Source organism: Ostrinia nubilalis, chromosome 19 (genome assembly GCF_963855985.1).
Source record: "Ostrinia nubilalis chromosome 19, ilOstNubi1.1, whole genome shotgun sequence".
NCBI lineage: Eukaryota > Metazoa > Arthropoda > Insecta > Lepidoptera > Crambidae > Ostrinia > Ostrinia nubilalis.
In genome coordinates this window covers 7,053,072-7,077,710 of record NC_087106.1, presented here as the reverse complement: position 1 = coordinate 7,077,710, position 24,639 = coordinate 7,053,072, and the positions used below count along the sequence as shown (strand labels likewise).

At 35.3% G+C, this 24,639-nt stretch overlaps 1 protein-coding gene and 1 long non-coding RNA gene across 2 annotated transcripts in view; one reads left to right on the top strand and one right to left on the bottom strand.

Moving 5' to 3' along the window:
• The window catches only part of LOC135080945 (transcription factor Sox-5-like), a 344,811-nt gene that overhangs the window by 243,125 nt on the left and 77,047 nt on the right, over positions 1-24,639 (bottom strand). The window lies entirely within an intron of this gene.
• On the top strand, positions 1,677-2,912 carry LOC135081283 (uncharacterized). The gene is made up of 2 exons (XR_010259172.1): positions 1,677-2,072; positions 2,281-2,912. It is a non-coding gene; the product is annotated as an uncharacterized LOC135081283 (long non-coding RNA).

The following is a 24,639-nucleotide window of genomic DNA, read 5'->3' as shown; positions in this document are numbered from 1 at the left end:
TAGTAAACTTGATCAACTCATGCGCACACAAATCTCTGCACAGGTGCAAACATGCCTCTTAAAAATCCCATAAACTTTTACATTTAAAAGTCAAGTTAAGCTATAAATTTTAATCTTATCGAATCGTTAAAATTAAGCTTTTTATTTAATAGACACGGCTTTTAAGATTGTTGTTAAATTATAATTAGATTTGTAGTAGTTTCAGGGTTATTTTCACTTTATTGGGCATAAAATGAAATTACAAATGGCGGATTTTATGTTCGGACTGCTTTAATTTTATGTTGATTTTTTTATTTTTTCGATTAGATTTCTTTAATTAGCGCTAATTAGTGACACGTTTACAATTATGAAAGATTTCATTTCAATTTTTAATTACTATTACATTTCAAATGATATCTATTCTAAATTACTAAAAAGCTATTTTAAGTGCTTGATTTGCAAATCATGTCGTTCTTGTAGCAATAACTTTCAATGTTATAATTTTTTTGATTAAACTAAAAGACAACGCAACGAGCAGTTAAGAAAAAAATGATCAGAATAAAATAAAATTCAATATCTATTACCTACATCATCAACCAATATTATTGTTCCCACTTATTTATTATTAATCAAAACAAAACAAATTAGTTCTTTATCTTTACCAACACAGCCCAAATAAATTTCACTAAGGTCACTGTCCTCTGTTATCGGGGGTCACACTACTCATAGTATGCATATTTCTAATTTTTCGAGAAATCATATCTATTTAATGTGCAATTTGAACCTTATCACTGTGCAATAAAACTGGTAGTTGTTTGAGTCAAAACAGAACAGGTGAGTAACAGGGTTCTGGACAGACGGGCTCAGAATGAGTTTGTGAATATTTCAAATGCAATCTCGAGCCGTTGTCCACAAGCCGCCATTGTTCTAAACTACACCGCGAATGATGCTCTACTTTAATATTCACATTTTATTTAATACTAGCCGACCGGCGATTTTTCATACCGCCTATGTTTATTACAAATAATGCAGGATTCTATTGGAGAAAGAATTTTTCAAACAGTTCAGTAGCTTTGGAGTCTTTTCAATTCAAATAAACAATCCAATCTTTGCTTTTTGTAATAATAGTGTAGATCACGTTAAGAAATTATGCTAATGCAAAACTATTTCATACTAAATAAGTTGTAACAGTTAAGCATGTAATTTATTATAGGTAGTTATTTACCACTGCTATTTACAGCGTTGATAAAACTGAATTAAATTAAGCTTCAGCTCGTTTTAGTAATGAGCAAATTATTTAAGATAAATTAATTCACTTAAGTCTAATGTCTGTTTAAGTTTTCCTTTGATATGAAGTCATGATTTCTATATTAAATTCAGTTTATAAAAAGTAAAGCCGCTTAATAGGTAACATTAGGATACATTTTATTTCTTGTTAGAAATAAAAGAAGAAAAAAAAGATTATTTATTGCAATAAACTCTCTCTCAAAATGGTATTTATTACAAAGCAGACAAATTCTTTACTTACTAGGCAAGCAATCAAGAAAAATCATAAGCACTAACATAATTAATTTTGTCATTTATTTAAAATTTATAAAATCGTAAGTTTGCTTATTATAGTGAGTACTTATTGAAAGCTAATTTCCCCTAAGCTAATTGTGGTTTTTTATGAGATTTTTTCGCATAAGTACAATGAGGAAGATGTAAATCAAAATTTATTCCCCTTTTTCAGCCCTAACAAAAACTTTAAGCTAAAATAAGACTAACTGTGAAAAAATTTTGTTGATATCACGAAAATTGAATATTTTATAAGCAAATCAATATGGGAACGCGCGAAAACTGATAGCACCCCTGGAATACGGGCGGTGACGTCACACCGCTCGTTGGGCAACGACGGACGGGCGGCGCGGGTGCTAGCTGCGCTCTGTAAACTTATTTTCGTTCATTTCGATACATTTTTTATTTATATTAACCGTATCTGATGCCAACCAAATAATCTTCCGAAAGTGGATTTACTTATGGTTGCGGATACTTTCAGAAAACATGCAAAGTACCTATATTATTGCAGAAATCCAAGTGCTAAAACTTGCAAGGTAAGTGAACCTATTATTATGGATGCAATTAATAATTGAGTATTTAGTATTTACGCTTTTTGTAGTATTTGAGGTAGATTATAAAAGTTCTATCTAGTTTAAAAGTAAAAGTACTAGTGCTGTCAGTCAGATTGCTGTGGGTTATCGATAAAAAATAATACCCATCAATAATTTAGCAATGTTATGTCTTAATATTTTATTTTTACAGAGTTGGACGATCACGTCCAGTCGTGTTATAGACTAACTATCCAACTATCGAATTATGGACATAATGTAATACTCGTAGGGTAAGTTCATTTGAAAAGACTATATCCGCAGTGTACAGTAAAAACAAGAGTTACTACACCTGAACACAAAGTTAGAGCTACGGCATATCATTGTACATTTGTTTGTGCTGAAGATAACGAATAAATTGGAAAATCTGGAATGCGGAGTTTGTGCAGCAAGCAATGAAGAATGCAAACATACAATGGCATTAATTGGTTTTAAGGTTATATGTATAGACGTAGTGAAGATCCCGCTTGTACCGAAGTAGCGTGCTATTGGAGGAAACCAAAACTGTTGTGCAAGTTGGATCTCAGCTAAAATTTATTAAAGTCAAAGATGTGAACTATACAAGGCAGTATCAAAAATATATGTGTCAGTAGTACTACCACCATAACCATCTGACACAAAGATCAGTCCATCGGGCTTGATGTTTTTTTTTGTTCACTTTAAAAAGTTATTAGTATACACTTTGTAACTTTCTATGGAATCAGTGTACGATCATGAATCGGAAGTAAGGTACAGTTTGTTTTGTCACAGTTAAAACTGGTTTCTAACTCTATCGAGGGTCGTCAACATTTTTCCTGATTTTTATAGTTTTGAGTCTGTTACGTCTTTCTTTTTCTGTTCTACTTGAATCTTCGTATCTCTCGTCTTTATTTCTATTGCAGATAACTCTATTCGGCGTACTACGCTACGTGCCCTAGCTGCCCATTGCCATTTCAGCTTGCTAATCCGTCGGGCTATTAATCGTTTGTCTAAGGTAGACAATACTTGTCAACAATCTCGAGAATCAAGCTCCGAAACGAAACTGAGTAGGGCGCAGTTCGACATAAGCTTCATTTTGTTCGTATTCATCCGAATGCCTACCTGTTCCGATATATTCGATTAAGGACTTTGAGCATTGTGCCGAGGTCTTCCAGCAACTCTGCCATGAGTGCCATGACCACAATATCGTCAGCAACGGTAGCGATAATTAATATGGCACCGCTGGAGAGACTGCAGCACTGCCCAAGTTTCGATCGAATCGAAGGCCTTCTTCTCATATTCCACGAACGTCAAGCATAGTGGCAAGTTATACTCCTTCCTTAGTTTTCTGTATAACCTGCCGCAGCTCTGCCCCAGGCAGAAAGGTTCTGGAGTGGAGGCCACGTACCGGAAAACACAGCGTAGGACGTCCACCCACAAGGTGGACCGACGACCTGATAAAGATAGCACGGAGGCGCTGGATGCAGGCTTCTACCAACTGTGCGATATTATGTGGAAGTTATTGAAGGAGGCTATGTTCAGCAGTGGACGTCCTGTGAAGTGGCTGAGATGACGATGATGATGACGATAACTCTATTCTAGAGTATTATTATCTCTTTGACTTCTACAGGCGGATTGTCACAAGAATGAAAAGTATGTGTTAATACATTTTGTTCGTATAGATTTTTATCGATAACTCAAAGAAGCGACAACATTATTTTACCACCATAAAACATAGTCAATAACAAGGGCTAAAGTAGGTAGAGAGTTTTTAGTATTGTCTTATTGTCTTTAAAGTTTCAAAGGATTCAATTTACTTTTTAAGTAACCCATCTGCGTGCGTGTCTCGTGTTTTGTTTCTCTATTTTTTGTCTACTGTTTCAAATAAAATGTCACTAAAATACTTTATAAAAAATTTGTAATGAAAAATATACAATGGTAGGTGTTTTGTCTCTAGGTAGGTACTCGCATTAAAATGATCTTTGCAATAATATCGACTGGTTTTTGTAGATAACGCTTTCTCCCTTTTCGTTAACTTACACCATTTATGTATTTATCAGCTTTTCTTAGCTTTAAAAGTAATTTTCTGGGGCACTAACCATTGTATTAGTATAAAAGGGTTACTAATACAATATCTGCATGGTATTTTTTACTCCATAATTCTATAAAACTCGAAATGACTGTGCGAGTCTATGAGCGCGCGAAGGAGCAATGCCATCCCGGCGGAGGTAACGGGCGGTGTGACGTCACGCGCTAAACGGTCAAGTGCGAGTTGATTTTTAAAACATCCAACTTTGAATGCCCATAGAAAATTCAGTTTTTGAGATATCGAAAAAATTCTTTCACTAATATTTTTTATATTTTATGTTTCATCTTTTTACATTATAAAATAATTACACTCATCTTCCTCATTTATTGTAGGCTTTCCCATGGCAGGCATTCGTTCTTAACACTAGAAGTGCCGAAGATTACGACCCCCCTAAAAGCGCCGCTGGGTCAATTTTGTCCCAGCATGTGTTTCGTAACATTTTTTAGTTTCAGGCATGAATATTATGGTTAAAACTATTTGTAGTATCCTTAAAAAAAGGTTTATCTATGTAGTTAAATCAATATGTACTTATTTCTTTAAAAATATAAATGTATTCAATTTTAATTTTAAATTATTAAAAGTCAGATATTTTTGGTTTCATTTAAAAATAGTCACATATTACGTGGTGTTATACTGAATTAAAATAATGAAATTACTACTTTAACTATAGTCATTATTATTTTTAAAGAAAAAATAAATATCTTACAAATAATAGTGCACATTTTGCACAAAGTTTTTTTGTATGGTTTTTTGTCTCTCTGGTGTATTATGTGTTTAGGAATTTCTGTAGGTATGGTTATTTTTCTGTTATCTGTACACAAACAATGAAGTTTTTTACCAATTACAATGAAAGTATGTACGTTTAATCTTCAAAATTTTATAAGTCACACATTTTAAAAATATATCAAATCATACAATGTATGAACTGGCTTATGTCTAGAAGCCACCTTCCTACTAATATTATAAATGTAAAAGTTAATAAATATTGATGAATTGAAGGATGGATGGACTGATGAATGGATAGGAAGGATGAATGGGTGGATATATGCCTGGAACTTGATCTAAGTGAGTATTGATTCATGGTTAGATCGATGGATGTTTTTTCACTCTTTTACGCAAAAAATACTAAGCCGATCTTAATAAAACTTTGCAGTTTTATTGTTAATACTTCAGAATAACATAATATAGGCTATAATTTAGAATAATATTCAGTTATTTGGTCAAAAAGCAACTATAAGTGTCAAGAAATTAGGTCTTTCTATGATAAACTTAATTTCTCACGGGTGAAGTCACAGGCAAAAACTAGTACAATATATTTACATTTCTGCATTGTCACGAGTCACCTAAACTCTCCTCACCTCTCCACTTTCGTATCTCCTCGAAAAAAGGACTCTTCATCGAATTATTGTGGCAAATACCAGGGTGGGACAAAATTGACCCAGTGGCGCTTCTAGGTAAAACCGATTTAAAAAAAAATTCTATTAATGTTATATTATCAAAAACATTAAAAAATGATAAAATTCAATAAATCAGAAAAAGTCAAAAAGTTTCATGGACTTTCGTTGAAAAATAAAAAAGTTAGAGACGACCAAACTCGCGAGTGGGACAAAAATGGGACGGCGGCCTTTCTAGTGTTAAAAATTAATCTTGAAAGCAATATATCTGCTATGTAAAAGTTCTCGCTTAAACATTATTTTTGTGAATATAAAACTACTTTAATTTACGTATTATTTATTACGTGTAGTAACGTATTTTTTAAATAAATAGTTTTTGTTAAGTAGAGCACCTAACCCCGCGTCGTCGGCCAAGTCAACAACTTGTCAACGCGTTGCAACCGCTAAAAACAAACAACAATAGAGCGGCTCTCTCCATACAATATCCTTTGTCAACCTTTTTATCGGTCGCACAGGAACTGCGTGGAGACGAGTGCTTTTTTGTTTTTTTGTTGCATTCTTGTTTACGTATTGCGTGGTTGTGGAATTAAAAACATGTTCTTTTTTTATATCGCCTCAGTTTATAGTTGTAAAACCAGAACTTTTAATTTATTTATGACTCTTTTTGTAATGGCAAAGTTATAACTGCGATAGGAGAGTATATTTGGGCTCACATTGGCATTTATAAATGGCTAATTTGTGGAAAAACCTGGGCGCCTTTCTGTCTGTAAATTATACTACGTTTTAATCTTTCACCTAACATAAATGTGCAGGGAAATTTGTTTGTTTGTAACAATTTCCACTGAACCAATTTCGATTTTTTTTTTTGTTTTCGAAATAGGTACTAGATGATTTAAGAGAAAAAACATTTTCTAGCAACAAAGTTAAAGTTGACGAAAAGTTTCATTGGTGAAGCCATCCATTTATTTCTCAAGTTTCATATGAAATGAATTCATATCCACTTTACAATATAGTTATTTATAACCATTTTTACAATAATGAATAAAAAATAAATGTTTTTTCTCCTCGCTATCAAATTTGTGTTAGATCAAAATACACACGAGCGAAGACGCGTGCACAAGCTAGTTCAAAAATTCAAAGTAATACACACGAGCGAAGACGCGTGCACAAGCTAGTTCAAAAATTCAAAGTAACTGTTTACAACAATTTTCAATCTGTTTAGAAATCAACCTCAATACACATATGCGGGGACAATTAAATAAAGCTTATGCAAATATAGAATTCTATTAGCCGTCGTGTGTAGGGTTGCCAGGTCCAAAAACACAAAAGCCGGACTCGGTGCTTAATTTGGCCGGACATTTGACCCTAAAAGCCGGACATATCTTTTTTAAGCATGCCACTATGGGGTGCAATAATTAGTATTATACTACAACTATTATCTTCGTATCAGTAGCCCAACATGAAATGCCCATAATTATGTGTGCTCGATATTATTATGTGGCCACGTAAATAGCGTAACAAAAGCCGGACAAGCCGGACAAGTTCGTAAAAAGCCAAACATGTCCGAGTATAGTCGGACACTTGGCAACCCTAGTCGTGTGTGACCTTGGCACGGATAGGCGGACTTATGGCCATTTGTCATGTGGCCCAGTCGTCCGCTCCTTTAATATCAGGCTTTTGACATGTAGGCTAGATAACGGCTTTTTGTAAGTGTGGTTTTAACTTGTGATTGTTACAATGAAGATCAAAAATTTCTTATAATTGGACTAATGATAAATTATGCTCTTAAATAAAGAAGCCTATTAATGTCTCATTAATTAAATTTATTCGCTCAACCACCACTTTGAAACTAGATTTGGTGTAAAAAAATAAACTAACAATATTAAGTAGGTGTAATTTACGAATTAATCAACATTGGGTTTATCAAAAAATATTATTATTTAGGTCATAACGTAACTCTCTAAGTCTAACATTTTGTAAGTCACATGTCATAAAGCATCATGATTAAAGTCCGTTAGACCAGTTCCCATACTTGGAATTGCAAAATCACCTGGTTTTGAGATAGATCACATAAGTACCTAATAAATATCTTTAATAGAATCACCACATGTTCACACAAGAAATTCGGCCCGTACTAAAAGAACAAGACTCAAAATAAACCCAAACTCAACGCACAAAGAATGTCTCAAGAGGTGACCACAAACTGGAAAACGTAGTGTAGATATGCCTCCCACTTAGTGGACTGAAGATCTGGTGAAGATCGTAGAAAGCACCTGGATGCAGGTACCGCATGGTCGGTTGTTGTGGAAGGGAGGAGGCAATTGTCCAGCAGTGGACCTCCTTTGGCTGAAACGAACGAACAAATAGCTATGTCGCTCTATAGCCGTCATTACTCCATTACAATCACGACACTCAGTATAGTGGTCAGCTTTTGCTTCAGTTTGAATCGAGCTTTGACCATTACATACGGGTTACAATTTAAAATCGACTACCCACCAGTATTAAATCATGTGAGTTATGACATAACCTAGAGTGGCGTTTCTAAATCGTTTTAGATACCGTATCACGACATAATCTGTGCATGAAATAAATTATTGTGCGCACAGTATCATATCAGCGGTCCTGTGCAAACACTTCAGTTGTAGGCGAAGGAGAAACGCCAGGCCACTTTGTTATTTTTATATGTGACAGGAGGCAACCGAGCAGACGGATCACCTGATGGTAAGTGATTACCATCGCTCATAGACACCCGCAGTCCCAGGGGCTTTACAGGTGCGTTGCAGGCCTTTTAAGGTGAAGATACGTTCTCTTCTTGAAAGCTTGCAGGTCGTATAGGTCCGGAAACACCGATATTTCATTTGATTCTGACAAATGCAAAAAGTTCAAGTTACTATTTAACAATACTTCGTGTCCATCAAAATATTCTTATCTAAGTAGATTTATGACTGTCTAGAAATATCTGCAGAGTTATCTTCACATTTATTATTATAAGTTGCATTCTAATACCATTCTATTTTTACTATGCAAAGGGTCAGATCTGGCGCAAGCACTCTCGTGGACGCAAGTGCGCATTGTTGCTTTTGCATCGACATTAACGTTCTAAATGCACTTACAACTTTATTCTCTTATAACTCTTATACCTGCACTGTTAAAGTTTAAATTCGTTTGAGTAGTTGTACAATTTGAGCGTTCAGTTTATGATGTCAATGGGTATTGTTGCGAAAAATTGATTTACGTACTACATCTCTTAGAGCGGCGGCCTAATATACTATTATATCGGAGTAATATAGATTATAGTTAAAAGTGGCAACAGGTGTGAATATCTTGACTAAGATATTTAGAAGATAACTGTACTGTTAAGCTGGGTATAGACTTGTGTAACGTAATTTTAGTGAAATGTAACACAAGTCACAAAGTAATTAAGAAGCTTTTATAGTCTGCAAACCCTTGAAAAAGAGGCTGAAAATAGTGACTGAGTTTCTTGCGCTGCTTCTTCTCAGCTGGCCCATTTATCGTTGTCTAGTAGGTACCCATTGCTTAGTTTGAGACTAGAAACGTAGTGTAAAAATGTCCAAGAATATTTATTTATTTATTTATATTATCCTGAAGCAGTGATAGGATTAATACTGGGACAAGTGAAAAGCCTAATTTCAGAAATAAATGAGATTTATGAGTTTTTTAGGTGGTACAAGTATACTCTATTATTTTAATGAACGAATAATTGAACTTTGGTTTGCACATAATGAAGGAATGTTTGTGAATATTAAGTGTAATTGCTGCAAATATTGTTTGTTGATACATTGACCTAGTGGTCTAGTTAGGTCAAGCCAATAAAATGTGTTTTTGTACAGTTTTCTTTTGTATAATGGTAATAAATAAAAACTGGTTGCTATTTTTATTTTAATTAGCTTGAGTAGAGTTAGAGTTCGAAATATCATCTACCTACACTAATTCGCGATACATTACATTACACTAAGTGAGTATGTACCTTTAGCGAGCGTGGGAGAGCAAGCAAGTGTATTAATTGACTATGACAGTGAGGTATAAGACTGTAAATTTGTTATAATATTAGTTAGTTATGAACGGGTAAGTATTAAATGAAAGATTCGTGCGAAAGTTCGATACAGCTGAATGAAAAGCAGACAGTATTGTATGATCTAGTGGTTCGCGTACTGGACTATGGACTCAGCTGTGGTAGGTTCGAATCCCAATAGGATCACTATAATTTATATCCAGAGACAATAATGTTTTTAGATATTGTTCTACTGGCGATTAACTTGTGGCGTCATGGGTTCTCTTGTCAAAAAACCACGGTAGAGTCGCATTTAGACAGCTCTTGAAAAGTGTGTTAATTGACTGTTGTTGTCAGTGTCAACTACCCTAATAAGGCCCAGTTTCACCAGTTTCAAATAATATTGTTACTTTTGCATAAATAAACAATAAAAAATGTCTTTCATTAACAGTTAGTGGCTAACGCTCTTTTCATACTTTTTTCATTATTTTCGCAAATTAAAGACAAAATTATGTTCAGTTATGACAGCAAACAACATATTAATGCTTGTTGGTGAATTTATTGAGTTAGAAAAGAGTTACAAAAATCTTTACCCTTTCTTGTAAGTTAATATTGCTTCAATAAATACAATATTGGATAATCTAATTAACCGGTATCTGACGTTTTGATCTAGATTTTATTACAGGCGTTTGCGACAAAGATTTATGTTTTAAATATTCAAATTTATTTGATAAGATAAGGTTTAGATTACAGACGATTATCGTATCTTGGAGATACGATGCCGATAGACGAAGCTAGTTTCGATTTATATCAAATAATTGAGAGAATGTTCCCCGGAAAAGCTTGGTATAAAAGCATATTTTTATAATGATGTAACTTCTAAGCATTATGTCATATCAATGGTAATAAAATAGTTTTAATATAATTTTATGGGTATTAATATCGTTTTATTCAAGAAAACAATTTTTCGTAGTCTCTACCCATAAATAATCGAATTGACTTGTTGAAAATCATGAGTAATTAGAAGTAAACATTAATGTATTTATTGGTTTTTCCCGGTCTTGGGAATTTTAGTTTTTTGAAGTAATCAATACACCTACTCTATTGTCAAAAAATACAGAAAAAATTACACATACTTAGCGCTGATCACAATATAATTTTGATTCAAACGCAAAAAAATTACAACTCATGATGTCCGTACATATAAAATAGCGGCAACGAATATTGTTTAAACATGGTAGACGATTATCAATCACTATGCAATAAAAAGTATCAACAACGAATCCTTATTAAAGTCTATTTTCGTTATAACAAACAAAACTTTCTTTCTACACATATCATTGTCACAACGCTCATAACTCAAATACAAACACTACAACTACAAATCTTTGTTGAAAAGTCGCCCTTATCACAATTGAGTAAGATACCAGTATTTACCTTGATTTTCCGTCTGTACAAACAGAAAATAATCGCATCCATCAATCATTCAATAATAATCGCTAAAACCTTTGCATTAGGGAAAAGTATACAACAGGTGTATAGTTTCTCGAGCCGTGAGAAAGTCGCAGCTAGCAATCGAGACAATCGGACAAACATCGATTACGTCACTCGATTGTGCCTCTCGAATAGAGACGTGTGCACTGCAATTTGTTCGGCCGATTTATTCTACAATTTAGTGAATTTATATTAACTCTGTAGGTGTGGATGTGATAATGACTTTGATAATTAGAAGTGCTATTTAACGATACTCAAGTTTTAATAAAGCTTGAGTGTTGTCTAATTTATTAAAATTCACCCAATTGCAACCTTGATTTCCAATTGAGTAACTTTCTTTCATCTTATGTCTTCTTCACTCTAGTTACATTTTACTCTGATTTTTTTATTGCTGTCCCACGATAACTAGTATGGAAGAATAAGATAAGAATGATAATGACCTATTTGAGTATCATTAAGCTTATTTTCATGTAGCCAGACTTGAAACTCATGCTATAGCAGTAATGGAAATTACATTCAGACTATCAAAACTAGACCAAGAACAACTTTTCGCGACCATTCAAAAGAAACTATTCGAATTAACTGTTTCGGCCACGTTTCGTCCAGACGTGCACCCAACACTATTCCATTCGATTAATTATCGCTGCCGTCATAATCGCGAGGCGGGCAATCGATCAACCGACAGAGGCGCCGATCGATTGTTCTTACATCTGCGTACGCGCCGGCACGGATTAAAAATTAATTGTTGTTTTTTTAACCGGTCGACAGTAACGGGACTTGGTGTCGCTGATAGATAATTATAATTAATATGTGGAGACCATAATATGTGGAGCAAAGAGTGTTTGAGTTACTACAAAATAATTAATAATATTAATGATTATTAAGAATTGCGCATCTATCTTTCGTAAAAATCATAGAGAACTGAGTATCAAACTGCATTTCACTATATTACTTGAAGCCTCTAGTATGAAAATTCAATAAATTACAAGTTATTTATTATTTAACTAGCGGCCGCCCGCGACTTCGTACGCGTGGATCCCGTTTTACCCCCTTCATCTATCTTACGCGGTTTAGATTTTTTCATACAAATTTTTTTCCCGGTAACTCCCGTTCCCGTGGGAATTTTGCAATATCCTGTTGTAACTAAGCTTTAAGTTTACTAAGGTACCTGCATGCCAAATTTCAAGCGTCTATATTACGCGGTTTAGATTTTTTCATACAAATGTTTTTTCCCGCTAACTCTCGTTCCCGTGGGAATTTTTCAATATCCTGTTGTAACTAAGCTTTAAGTTTACTAAGATACCTGCATACCAAATTTCAAGCGTCTATCTTACGCGGTTTAGATTTTTTCATACAAATGTTTTTTCCCGCTAACTCCCGTTCCCGTGGGAATTTTGCAATATCCTGTTGTAACTAAGCTTTTAGTTTACTAAGGTACCTGCATGCCAAATTTCAAGCGTCTAATTTAAGCGGTTTAGATTTTTCATACAAAAAGATTTTCCCACTAATTCCCGCTCCCGTGGGAATTCTTAAGTATCCTATAACCTGCCCAGGAGTATGAAGAATAATTGTACCAAGTTTCGTTAAAATCCATTGAGTACTTTTTGTTTCTATAAGGAACATACAGACAGACAGACAGACAGACAGACAGACAGACAGACAGACAGACAGACAGACAAAAATTTTACTGATTGCATTTTTGGCATCAGTATCGATCACTAATCACCCCCTGATAGTTATTTTGAAAATATATTTCATGTACAGAATTGACCTCTCTACAGATTTATTATAAGTATAGATTGTGATATAATTAAGGCATAAGTATCAAAAAAGAATTTTGGTCCTATAATGTTAACTTTATTCAATAAAACTGAAAAAAAAAAACTTGTCGCTCCTTTTTTTGCTTACCTCAAACATTTAAATTCTTAAACGTTTATCTAACTATTCGATTACACCTTGTATTTAACACGTGTGTACGAAATGACCCTGGCCATCTTCACAGCTGCTCAATGACAAACAAACAAACTGGCTCTGCTTCGGTTGCACAACGCAGCCGAGTGGCTATTGATTTCTCACAATAAATTATTTTTGCAACGAAGTAGAGCAACCTGTCTTGCGTTACGAGATACCGATATTGTATACAGGGTGTTTACGGATAGCTGTATTGTATGTACTAGTTTAAAATATTTCTGTAATGTGTGTGATGTGAATAGTTATTAAGTAATGTACTTTTTGAAAGGAAACTACGATATAAACAAAACAACTAAGTATGTACTAAAATTACAATAAGTTATAAAAGTCAAGAGTCTTAATTTTTTGCAAAAGGCTTTTTAAAAGCGCTTTTACATCCATTATTATTTTAACCCTGGTAGGCTGCTTCGGAACAATAAATGGGCCAGTGTAAAACTGACCCGCGTCGCAGCTTTAGCTACTAATATATCTCTAGCGCTGAATTAGTGCCTGAGATACAAGAGGGTGTTTTCGTGACGTTAAACGTCAGGGAGTCTTCAGATTCTCTTTAAACTTTTATGCTCTGTCACGTCACTTTCGAGCCGCTTTCATACCCCAGGCACTAACTCAGTTATGTTTTAGACCTGTGACACCCTGTATTCAAAATTCGCAACGCGTTCGCCCACTATAGCACTAGCCGGCCCGAAGCTCCTCGTTGCGAAATCGCAAACAATCGAAAGGTTGTTAGATAATGTTTTTTGTTCTTTGGCATAGCTATAAGTATTCTTAGAAGGATCATAATTTAGCATAAACACACATAAAAAACACATAAAAAAAAATAAACACATTAATTTCTACGTCACGTTAGTAGGATCAAGGGTAATAATACTATTGCACTTTTAAGGAAATCTCAGCTGAGATAACGCAAAAGTCGCACAAAAATCAGCAGGATAACCAATGTTTCGATAGCTCAATGGTTAGAGCACACTTACGACTTGTAAAAGAGTGTGCATAAATATTTCTATAAACAATTATTCTCTTCCAGGATTTATTCGTAGACGAGTAACTACATTATGAGTCCATGAAATTATTATTATTATTATTTATATTTTGTGCTTTTTCCACCTCAGCTTAAAAGCTGGAAAATTAAAGATCAGCTACGGGCATTGCCAAGTACCTGATCTATAATAAGATTAATTAAGTGTTTATATTACGATGGGCCAGCAGAAGTGGCAGGCTCTTATTATTATTATTATGTTTGTACGCTTTGGAGCTCACGGGTCAAAAGTGGCCCGGTCCTTTATAAGGCTTGCGTGGGGATACAGATCCAACACGTAGAGGCCGTTTTAAGCGCAAAATAATCGACAAAAGTGAAAGTGGTGCACATGCTGGATCTAGTATTATTATTATTATTATCTTTTTTTAAGATCTAAACGTACAGAATTCAGGGTGACTTTGTTATAAACTTGTAGAGTTACACATTGCCACTTCTAAACCTTTTTAAACCAATATAAAGTGTACCAATCATCTGCTATATTACTAATTGATAGTTAGGATTAGTAATATTTATTGAAGCAGGGTCAGAACGATCACAATCTCGACACCACTTTAATAATGTCTATTAGATTGAAAGCTTGCAACAATAGCTTTGATAGCTAGGAATATTAAGCTAATGTCATAATGTGATGTCTAGCTTTACTAGGTCAGTGCTTGAGGTATGGGAGCGGTACGGGAGGAATGACATTTACATATTAATATTATGACGTGACATAGCCCGACGGATTAGCAAGCTGAAGTGGCAATGGGCAGGGCACCAAATGATTATCTGCATAATATTTCGTATTAGAAGAGATCAAATAAAACCATATTTTTCTTCGGTTGACGGAAAAGTGACGTTTTATTCTTTTCTTTTAAATTACTTTTTTCTGTCCTTGACATGTGGTAAGCAGAACTGACGGCCGATGGGGCAGCAAGGTTCTGGAGTGGAGGGCTACGTACCGGAAAACGCAGAATGGGACGTCCACCCACAACACACCTGATAAAAGTAGCAGGAAGGCGCTGGATGCAGGCCGCTACCAACCGTGCGATGTGGAAGTCATTGGGGGAGGCCTTTGTTCAGCAGTGGACGTCCTGTGGCTGAAATTATGACGGGCAGCAAGGTTCTGTAGTGGAGACCATGTACCGGAAAACGCAGCGTGGAACATCCACCCACAAGGTGGACCGACCACCTGATAAAAGTAGCAGGAAGGCGCTGGATGCAGGCCGCTACTAACCGTGCGATGTGGAAGTCATTGGGGGAGGCTTTTGTTCAGCAGTGGACGTCCTGTGGCTGAAATTATGACGGGCAGCAAGGTTCTGTAGTGAAGACCATGTACCGGAAAACGCAGCGTGGGACATCCACCCACAAGGTGGACCGACGACCTGATAAAAGTAGCAGAAAGGCGCTGGATGCAGGCTGCTACCAACCGTGCGATATGGAAGTCATTGGGGGAGGCCTTTGTTCAGCAGTGGACGTCCTGTGGCTGAAATGATGACAGAGTATACAATAATATTGAAGCACATTTGAAGTTCGCTGACGATTGACGTCCCAAAAAACCCGCCCGTGCCGCACGCGTATCTCAGGCACTAAGTTAATCGGTAGACCTATAAACTTCGTGGTATCTTATGCAGCTGTAATAAGAAGGATTTTGAAACAAAAGTGTACAATTTGATGTGCATGAAGGTTAAGAAATGAGTTAGGTTTCGTCAATTCAAAGAACAGGTGGATTAAAACAAACAAAGGAAAGAATTGATATTTGCATAACTATTAAGGTACTTGTTGCTCACTCGTGATACAAGCATATTTTGTTTAGTACGAGGGGCTAACGGGACTATTAGTAATTTGTGTAATAACAAATTACTAATAATCTTAAAAAAAAAAAAAAACGGTTTATCGAGAGCTAGCATATTTCTATCTCTAACAATTGATTTTGAATTTAATTTAAACACATAAACTATTAAAACTCTAACAAAGTTTAAACGACGAATTGAAAACACAACTCTCAATCATTTTAATATTATAATAGGTGTTTCGTTCGTAATTTGTTTGGTCCCTATAATTTCAAATTAACATATTAAACACTATGTTAGATGATATATTATGTTAAGACTGGCAAGAACAAAACAGTTTTGTATTATAATTGTGTGCTTCGTTGTGGTCTTTTATGTTATGACAAAAATAGAGTTTAGTTTCTTATGTGGGTGTAGGAATGTTTTGATATCGAGTTATCAAGCATTTGGATATAAGTATGTGTTTAAAATAAATACTGCCACATATTTTTGACTAACTCTTAAGATGTCAGAATTTTTTGGCGCGAAAGGTATAGAGTTTTCAATGGAGGGAAGTCGAACCTTAACTTCTAACTCCTCCTATGTTCTTCTGATTAATTTCGTTGCGGGTCCAATGACTGGTTGGGTTTTTGTTGGCGGTCAAGCTGAAGATCCTGACTACACAGGAGTTGCTGCGGTGGGAACGAGAGGTGGGAATAGTACTGTGAAGGTATAGAGTTTGTGTAGTTAGGGCTTGTAGAGTTAGAAGCTTGGCTCTAGGTACATAAGATCTGAAAACTTTTTACAATACGAAGAAATGGCTTCACCTGAGCCACATTTGAACTGCAAAAGATGTTTTTGTGGGATTTAAAGTGAATGTTGCTTTTGGTTACATGTTATTTCAATTCAACAAGTAGGCAATAAGTACTTAGCTAATTATATTCAATTTTACAATCGTAGGTACCTATCTAAGTAGTAAAAAACTTTATAACTTTGTAGCATTGACCGCTCAATAACTCGAATCCAACGCTTTAAAAGGAAAACTCGATTTTAGTAGGTACCTCATAACAATACTAATTTAGTATTATTTATTAAACACATCAGTCGGATGCCGAGCAACAATGGACCTCGAACACAATGCTTATGGATTTGGGAAAAACTAATATTTTATAGTCCAGGAGCCAAAGAAGCAATCTTCAGTAACAATAGAAAATAATTTAGTAAGTAAATAATAAATTCTCAATTTTAGATGTCAATGTTTGAATGTCAAGCGTCAAACGCATTACACTTTTATGAGAATATAAAATTATAAAATCGTGCTTACCGTTTCAGAAAATAAATTAAATGTTAACTTAACTACCTATTAAAATTCTAGTTACTACAATGTTGAATGCAGAATGTTAGATTTATGACCGAAACAAAAATAGTGTAGGTTATAAATAAATAACTAGTTATCAATGGCTGTTTGCATGCCTTATAAAGTCATACTTAATAGCCGTTAGTTACTAATTAACCATACTTAACCGCGCCATTATTTAACAATATTTTCACGGTTAATAACTTACGGATAATTGCTGATACTTAATAAACCTAGCTTAAGCACCATCACTTATTGCGTACGAACGAAATCGATTATTCTATGATTAATGAAGCGTCTTACTATGAGCAATAACTTAATAATTGATTATGTTAGTTAGTTGTTTCAATAGTTATAAACAAAACTTATTAACAAAATAGGCGTGTTGCTAATCGTTCTATTGGTTGCGAGGAATATTTTGGGAAATTAATGGTTGTGTGAAACGTGCGGCGTGCGCCCGGGCTATAGCAATCAACCAGTCATCGATGCTTCATCGATGATTGACAAGTGATGTGTCTATTGAACCTGCGCTGTGTCAGCGTCTCGATTAATCGTTTATCGATAATGCCCACAACAAAACCCCCGGAATCATTATTCAAATCGATATGTTGCACGTGTATTAAGAAATAAGGTTGATGTTATTTTTGATGGTTGGGTACTCAAAAAGGGTGCTAATGAAAACTTTTTCTCGACACCGAAAGGAAGATGAAGTGAAGTTGTTATGGTCGGTAAATTAAATTATCGGACTTAAATGTGACTTTATTCCTAGTATCTTTCTTTATCTTTTGGACAATTTCACTCAGCGTCACCTAGTCCTAAAGTAAGCAACTAATATGCTTGTATTATGGAACCTATTTGTAGAAACGTCTGAGTTTCAGACCAGATCTCACTGTCAGAATTTTACTGAGAAAAATAGTTGTCTCTTTTAATTTTAGGATCAGTAGACGATAATTTTTGTATGTTCATATTATGGACTCGGAAACTTATAAATGGATTATAATATTTTATTTTATTGTCTGAGCACATAAGACACATTAAATCTAGAGTACATTGTTGCGTGGTGCATGGTGGTTACATAGGATCTTATCTAGTAATAACCACTTTACTGGACGTAATCTCAATTTAAAACCCCTTAAATAAACCATCTTAGGCTCAAATCACAATGACAAGTGATTCGTCATTGGCATTGCGGTTTAGACTTTAAATTGCGTACTATTATTTGAAAGAAAAAAATCTTAAGCAGTACTCAACAATCAACTGTCACAGACAACTTGACCTTTGTAACTTTTTCGCATTTGCCCACTTTTAGGCTTGTTCAAATATTACTTGAAAACTGTTAGTGTGCTTGACACATTTGGAATGTTGGTATTGACGTTTTGGAAACTATTCTTTGGTTTGGTGTTTTTGGGTTCCGTGTAATCTGAGAAAAAAACCATGTTATTCCTACTTAAATAAATTTTTCCATTATTTCATGGACTGTGCTTTGGCATGGTGAATTAGAATTTTATTTTACACTTGAAAACTTATCTGCGTCAGGTGATCTGCAAGTTGCTAAGCGATTACTTTGACCGCTAAGGCAGTGTTGCACCAACTTACTTTAACTTTGACAAACGTCAAAAATCTGTCAAACTCCATACAAAAACCACCGGTTATTGTTTTTGTTACGGTTAAAATAAGGTGGTGCAACTTAGCCTAAGTAGGTACGATAACTTCTTAATAAGCAGTTAACTTTAGGGAAATAGCTCGCAAAAAATGTTTCATAGCTAGGACTTACAAAATATGGGTTGGTGACATTACGTTTTCTTAATTAACATAAGAAGCTACCTATAAAATATGTGTTTAATAGCAACTTTAATAAGTATTAATTTGGTGTTATTTACTATGATACATTTGAATCCTAAATACTGAAATGATGGAACTAAGATAACCTAAAAAGCAAGTAAATAAATCATATACCAGCAACCTTAAAACTTTGCAAATACGTACCTATTCCAATTAAACAAATCAGCTGTTATCTGATTGTAACTTGACACTAGGTAATTAGCAAAAACCCAACCGTACAGTCAGGTTCATAAAAATGTTGTCAAAACTCTAAAAAGTTGCCCTCAAAACAGTATAGTTATTATTGACGTTAACTGTATGACCTAATTCATTAATTTTAATCAGAACTTTTTAATAGAAACAATAAAATCTATTTCTGTCACGACTCATGCTTTTTAGTTGCCGAACTGATTTGAATGTGATCTGTATTCTATATTTTCCTATACTCTAATTAATTTTAGTCACTAATTGGATATTTGATCTGACACTTTCCTAAATTCTTTATGGTAAAAGTCATTAGGTGTAGATATTGGTTTTTGGTTTGATGTTACCATTAAATTAATTAAAAATTGTTTATTGGCAAATACACCATAACTTGATGATGAACAATAAGATTTATTGCATAAGTTAGAGCTTAGTTTCCAGAACTTTTTGTATAATTAATAGGTAACTTACTTTTTTCGTACTGCATAATGCAGGTATTTATTTAACCACAGTCATACCTGATGTTAGTGTGCAGTCTAAGGTGGTACAGTCGACGGCATATCAAGTTAAGATTGTGGCATCTCATACAGCTTTTATAAGAATTATTATACTACATAAATGTGTGTCTTATGTGTGCATACCTACCCTGGTATCTACACTGGGCAGCAAAGAAAAAGGGTCACTGTCTCACTCATCACGAAATCTCAGAAACTTTAACATCTACGAACTTGAAAATTGGCAGGTAGGTTCCTTATAGGGTGTAGACATCCGGTAAAAAAGAATTTTACGAAAATCCACCCCTAAGAGGGTACAACGGGATCCACGCGTGCGAAGTCGCAGGCGATCGCAAGTTGTCTATTGCCCGTTTTCACCATCAATCCCTAATTTTTAAGTGAGCCTTATAAAAACAAAATGCCTGTTATGTGTCACCATAGGGGTTAGTTTAGTGTTAGTTCTAGATCGCTAGATGGTGAAAATAAAATAATTAAAATCTTCAAAAGTCTGACCTAGTTTTATGAAACAAAACTTTTTTCTTTCCTATGTAATACCTAGCTAATGTACGCCTAAACGTTAAAAACGGGTGCGCCAAAGTTCACCTAAATTTTCAACTCCGAAAATTGGAAGTCCGAAAATGTTCTTCCTAAAATTTTTTATCCTAACAATCACAATTCCTAACTACTCTGTTTCTAATGTTCATAATTCCGAATCATTCAACTTCATAATGTCATTAGCAATAAACATCTATTATACTTTTATTTGTTCTCCTAGATTTTCTAAACATAACCATATTTTACACTATTATTCAAAGTCATATCTTTTTTGTTTAGATTTCTTTCTTTGACGATATATTAAAGTTCAAGTTTGTTGGCATTAGCACGTATACTTGAGTCCCGCTCTAGTCATTCAGTCAAGTTCCAGAAACGAATCGGTCCTATTCATAATTATTGGTTTAGGTTAGGTTAGAACTGTGACCATAACGCACGAGCCGAGCGAGCGAAGCCAGAGTCCCGCTCCAGTCATTCAGTCAAGTTCCAGAAACGAATCGGTCCTATTCATAATTATTGGTTTAGGTTAGGTTAGAACTGTGACCATAACGCACGAGCCGAGCGAGCGAAGCCAGAGTCCCGCCCCAGTCGTTCAGTCAAGTTCCAGAAACGAATCGGTCCTATTCATAATTATTGGTTTAGGTTAGGTTAGAACTGTGACCATAACGCACGAGCCGAGCGAGCGAAGCCAGAGTCCCGCTCCAGTTATTCAGTCAAGTTCCAGAAACGAATCGGTCTATTCATTATTATTGGTTTAGGTTAGGTTAGAACTGTGGCCTTACGTTTCATTCGCGAAGAACGTACTTCTGTACGTAGTATTTATTATTATTCTATGGTATGAGTGAAAATATTATGGTAATGTTTAGGGATAAAAGTGTTATGATAAAAAACAGTAGGAGTTTAAATATATTTACATAAATGATATTATTAATTACAATTTTCGGAAACATGAGTGTTATGAACATCGCCGGTAGCACTACAAATAGTATGAATGAAAACTTTAGGATGAAAAAATTTAGGAAGAGTGATCATTCGGATTTAAAATCGTTAGGAAGAACAATTTCGGGTAAATAACTTTAGGTGAGCCAATATGGACCCGTTAAAAACCCAAAGCTCAGCATTACGCCACACTTTCGCCCGTCACCTAACCTCCATCCAAACAATGCAGCACGCTAATAAGACAACAGAATGTGTTTGCCCACTTGTGGTGGTCCGCATTGTCCGGACCACCGTGTCGCCTTTGTTTGCCCACTTTCTAGAAATTAACTTGTGGACGCGAAAGGCAGGCGAGTTAGATGACGTCACCGTTTATGATAGTAAGTCCGGGCCGGTGGATACTGGCAATTTTTGTGATAAAACATACCCTCCTTCTAGCGCAGTCGGGTAAAAAGCGGAATAATATGGATATCGAGCTGTCTATGTAGGATGTAGCTCTAGCTACGAGTATGATTATGTGCAAAGTAAACTAATGATTGTGTGCAAAATAAGGTAAAAATACTGAGATAATTCCATCGGTCTCTCTGAGTCGATTGTTTGTATAAAATTGTCGATTTCTAAGTATTGGCGTGGCCTCTTATCATACACCGTGACGTCACGTCACTCAGTCTACACTGCAGGAGTACGATGGATCCTTTAAGCATAAAACCTCTAAGCAAATGGAAGAGGATTTGGTCTACACTGGCCAGACAGGTAGAGGAGGCCTGATGTTCTCGTTATTGTCCTTTAGTGGCCTCTTACGACATCTTCGGAAAGAGTAACACCCGTATTCACAAACGATGCTTGCTTAAGTGAAGCAGCAAATCGAACGCACAGCGTTGAATAGAGCTCTTTGATTGGTTCGTTTGTGATGTGCGTCCACGCGCACTGTGAGACCTCATAGTAATGTTTGTGAATACGGGCGTTAGTCTACACTGCAGGAGTTCGACGGATTCTTTCTACTTCCAGAGGCAAATCGAAAAAGATTTGGCGTAGGCCAAAGGAGACTCTTCATGCTGGCAAGACAGGTTGGGGTAGCTTGATATCTAGATCGTTTCATCCACGAAGACTCGTTACATCCACGGTGCCCCACCGATAACACTCAAACGTTCGCGGAAGAATGGTGGGGCGCGTCTTCGTGGATGAAACAATCTACAGTCGCAGGTTTGTTCCTTAGTGGCATTTTACGACATCCAAGAGAAGATGAGGATGGTCATGTTCTACTATGCTGGAACCGCTCGGACCTATTGTACCAAGTAGTCAAGGACGTAAAAAATTTGAAAAATGTGGGTTATAGACCTACTGCTTGAAATGTCAAAGTCTCATTCTTACAATGATGCTAAAGTTTAAAATAACATCAAAAATATCACTTATAAATCGTAAACCGTGAAACTTGCCTGTTGACGCAGCCCACACACACATTCGCAGTTAGGGTTATAACTTTTGGCTTAGCAAAATACTTATGTAATTTATTATGGCTTCTGTTACGTATAGCTTCTTTGTTGAAAATGATAGTTCATTTTCAAGTTAGTAACATTCACAAGGTGGACCGACGACCTGATAAAGGTAGCAGGAAGACGATGGATGCAGGCTGCTACCAACCGTGCGATGTGGAAGTAATTGGTGGAGGCCTATATTCAGCAGTGGACGTCCTGTGGCTGAAATGATGATGATGAAAATTCACTTGAACTTAACTATTTTGGAGTCGCATTAAATTCTATGTAAATAAAGTTTAATTTATAGATATTTTCTCAATTTAACTATACAATAGAAAGTAGACCTACAACAAATAAAACACCAAACAAGCTCGGAATTTCTAGCTCCATAGCCGAACCAATTCTACATGTCAAAACAGTTCATAAAACCCTCCACTGACAGCCCTGCTCGCATAAAATAAACAACAATAACTCAACACTCAACATGTTTGAAGTGAGGTCACCAGGCATTGTCTTGCTACAAAAAACTGACCACAACCAGTCAGGGCTGGCCCCTCGGTGTATGAGATGACGTCTGACTGTTACTCAACTCTGGTTCCCACAGATTAAACAGGGGTCGGTATTTTGACAGTTTTTTGAGGTTAGAACAGGGCAGGGAGTGCAGAAATTAGCCTTAGACATTATGACTTGGAACGTTCTGAGTTTGTATCAGGTGAGCTTTAGTTTCATTACGACGAATCCAGTAAGTGGGTTTTATAAATTTGTTTACACATAGACATACAGTTTGTTCAATAAAACACTGTTTACCCAATTTTGCACGACTGTATTATGCTCGTTGACATGTCTCTTGTTTTTATTTATTTATTTTATTTATTTTATTTATTTACACTTGCACATACAACTGTACAGTGGCGGACTTAATGCCAGGTGGCATTATCTGCCAGTCAACCACAGGTCGAGTAGAGAGACTAAGGCGGTGTAATAAATATGACGTAATTAATATACTTACATAGCATTAGATAAAATAAATAACATACGAATACATAATATAATAGACATACACCTAGATACATATTTTATAATCTTGGAAGTTTGGAACTTTAAACAATTTAAACCTTTAGGTTTTAGTCTCCAGACATTCGCAAATCCTAAATGGTTGTGGTAAAACAATTTCGGACTTCGAAACGAAGATGCATATAATGACTCTATTCTAACTTATGTTCAATTCATATTAAAATTTTAGGCTTCATTTAACATTTATTACCTATCCAATTAGACCCATTTTCCTCTTAATTTTGAAGAACTTTTAGGTTAGTACGTAATATAATCTACAGGAGCAGAAGATTAAATTCAAGAAAGCGACAAACAAAAACTTACATTATATAATTTATTCAAAGTGTTACAATCCAAGCGTTCATGCTTGAATCTTGCATTCATTTGAAAATATACTCTAACATTTTCCGAATAGATTGAAATAAGCTACTGAAATAATTTCTTTATCACCACTCGTCACCATCTCAAGATAAATATCTCTGCAATACAAATAATGCACGATCAAAATCTTACCTACAAATTCACTATCTAATTTCATCACAATCTAGGTCATATTACAAAACAATGATCATTACAATATCTATAGCACAACAATAATCGTTCTCATGTGTCTTGGTAACTGGTCAAGTGAAATTTTAAAACCAATGTCAGAGGTTAAGCATTATCTTATGTTAATGCATAGTCCGGCGCGGCGTAAATCAATTATCGTGCGTGACCCGTGGGGGTCGGGGCATAGGGACGGGAGAAGAGCCAGCTCAAGTTGAGCGCATCCTTAATTCTCCTTTTCTGTGGTAAGTGATAAGAATCTTAGGGCTTAGTGGCCTTAAGATAAGAAGTTAACATTTATCCATGGTGGTTGGGATTGAAACACTCTGGACTTAATTCACGTAATACATAAAGGCAGGTTTGAGTCACC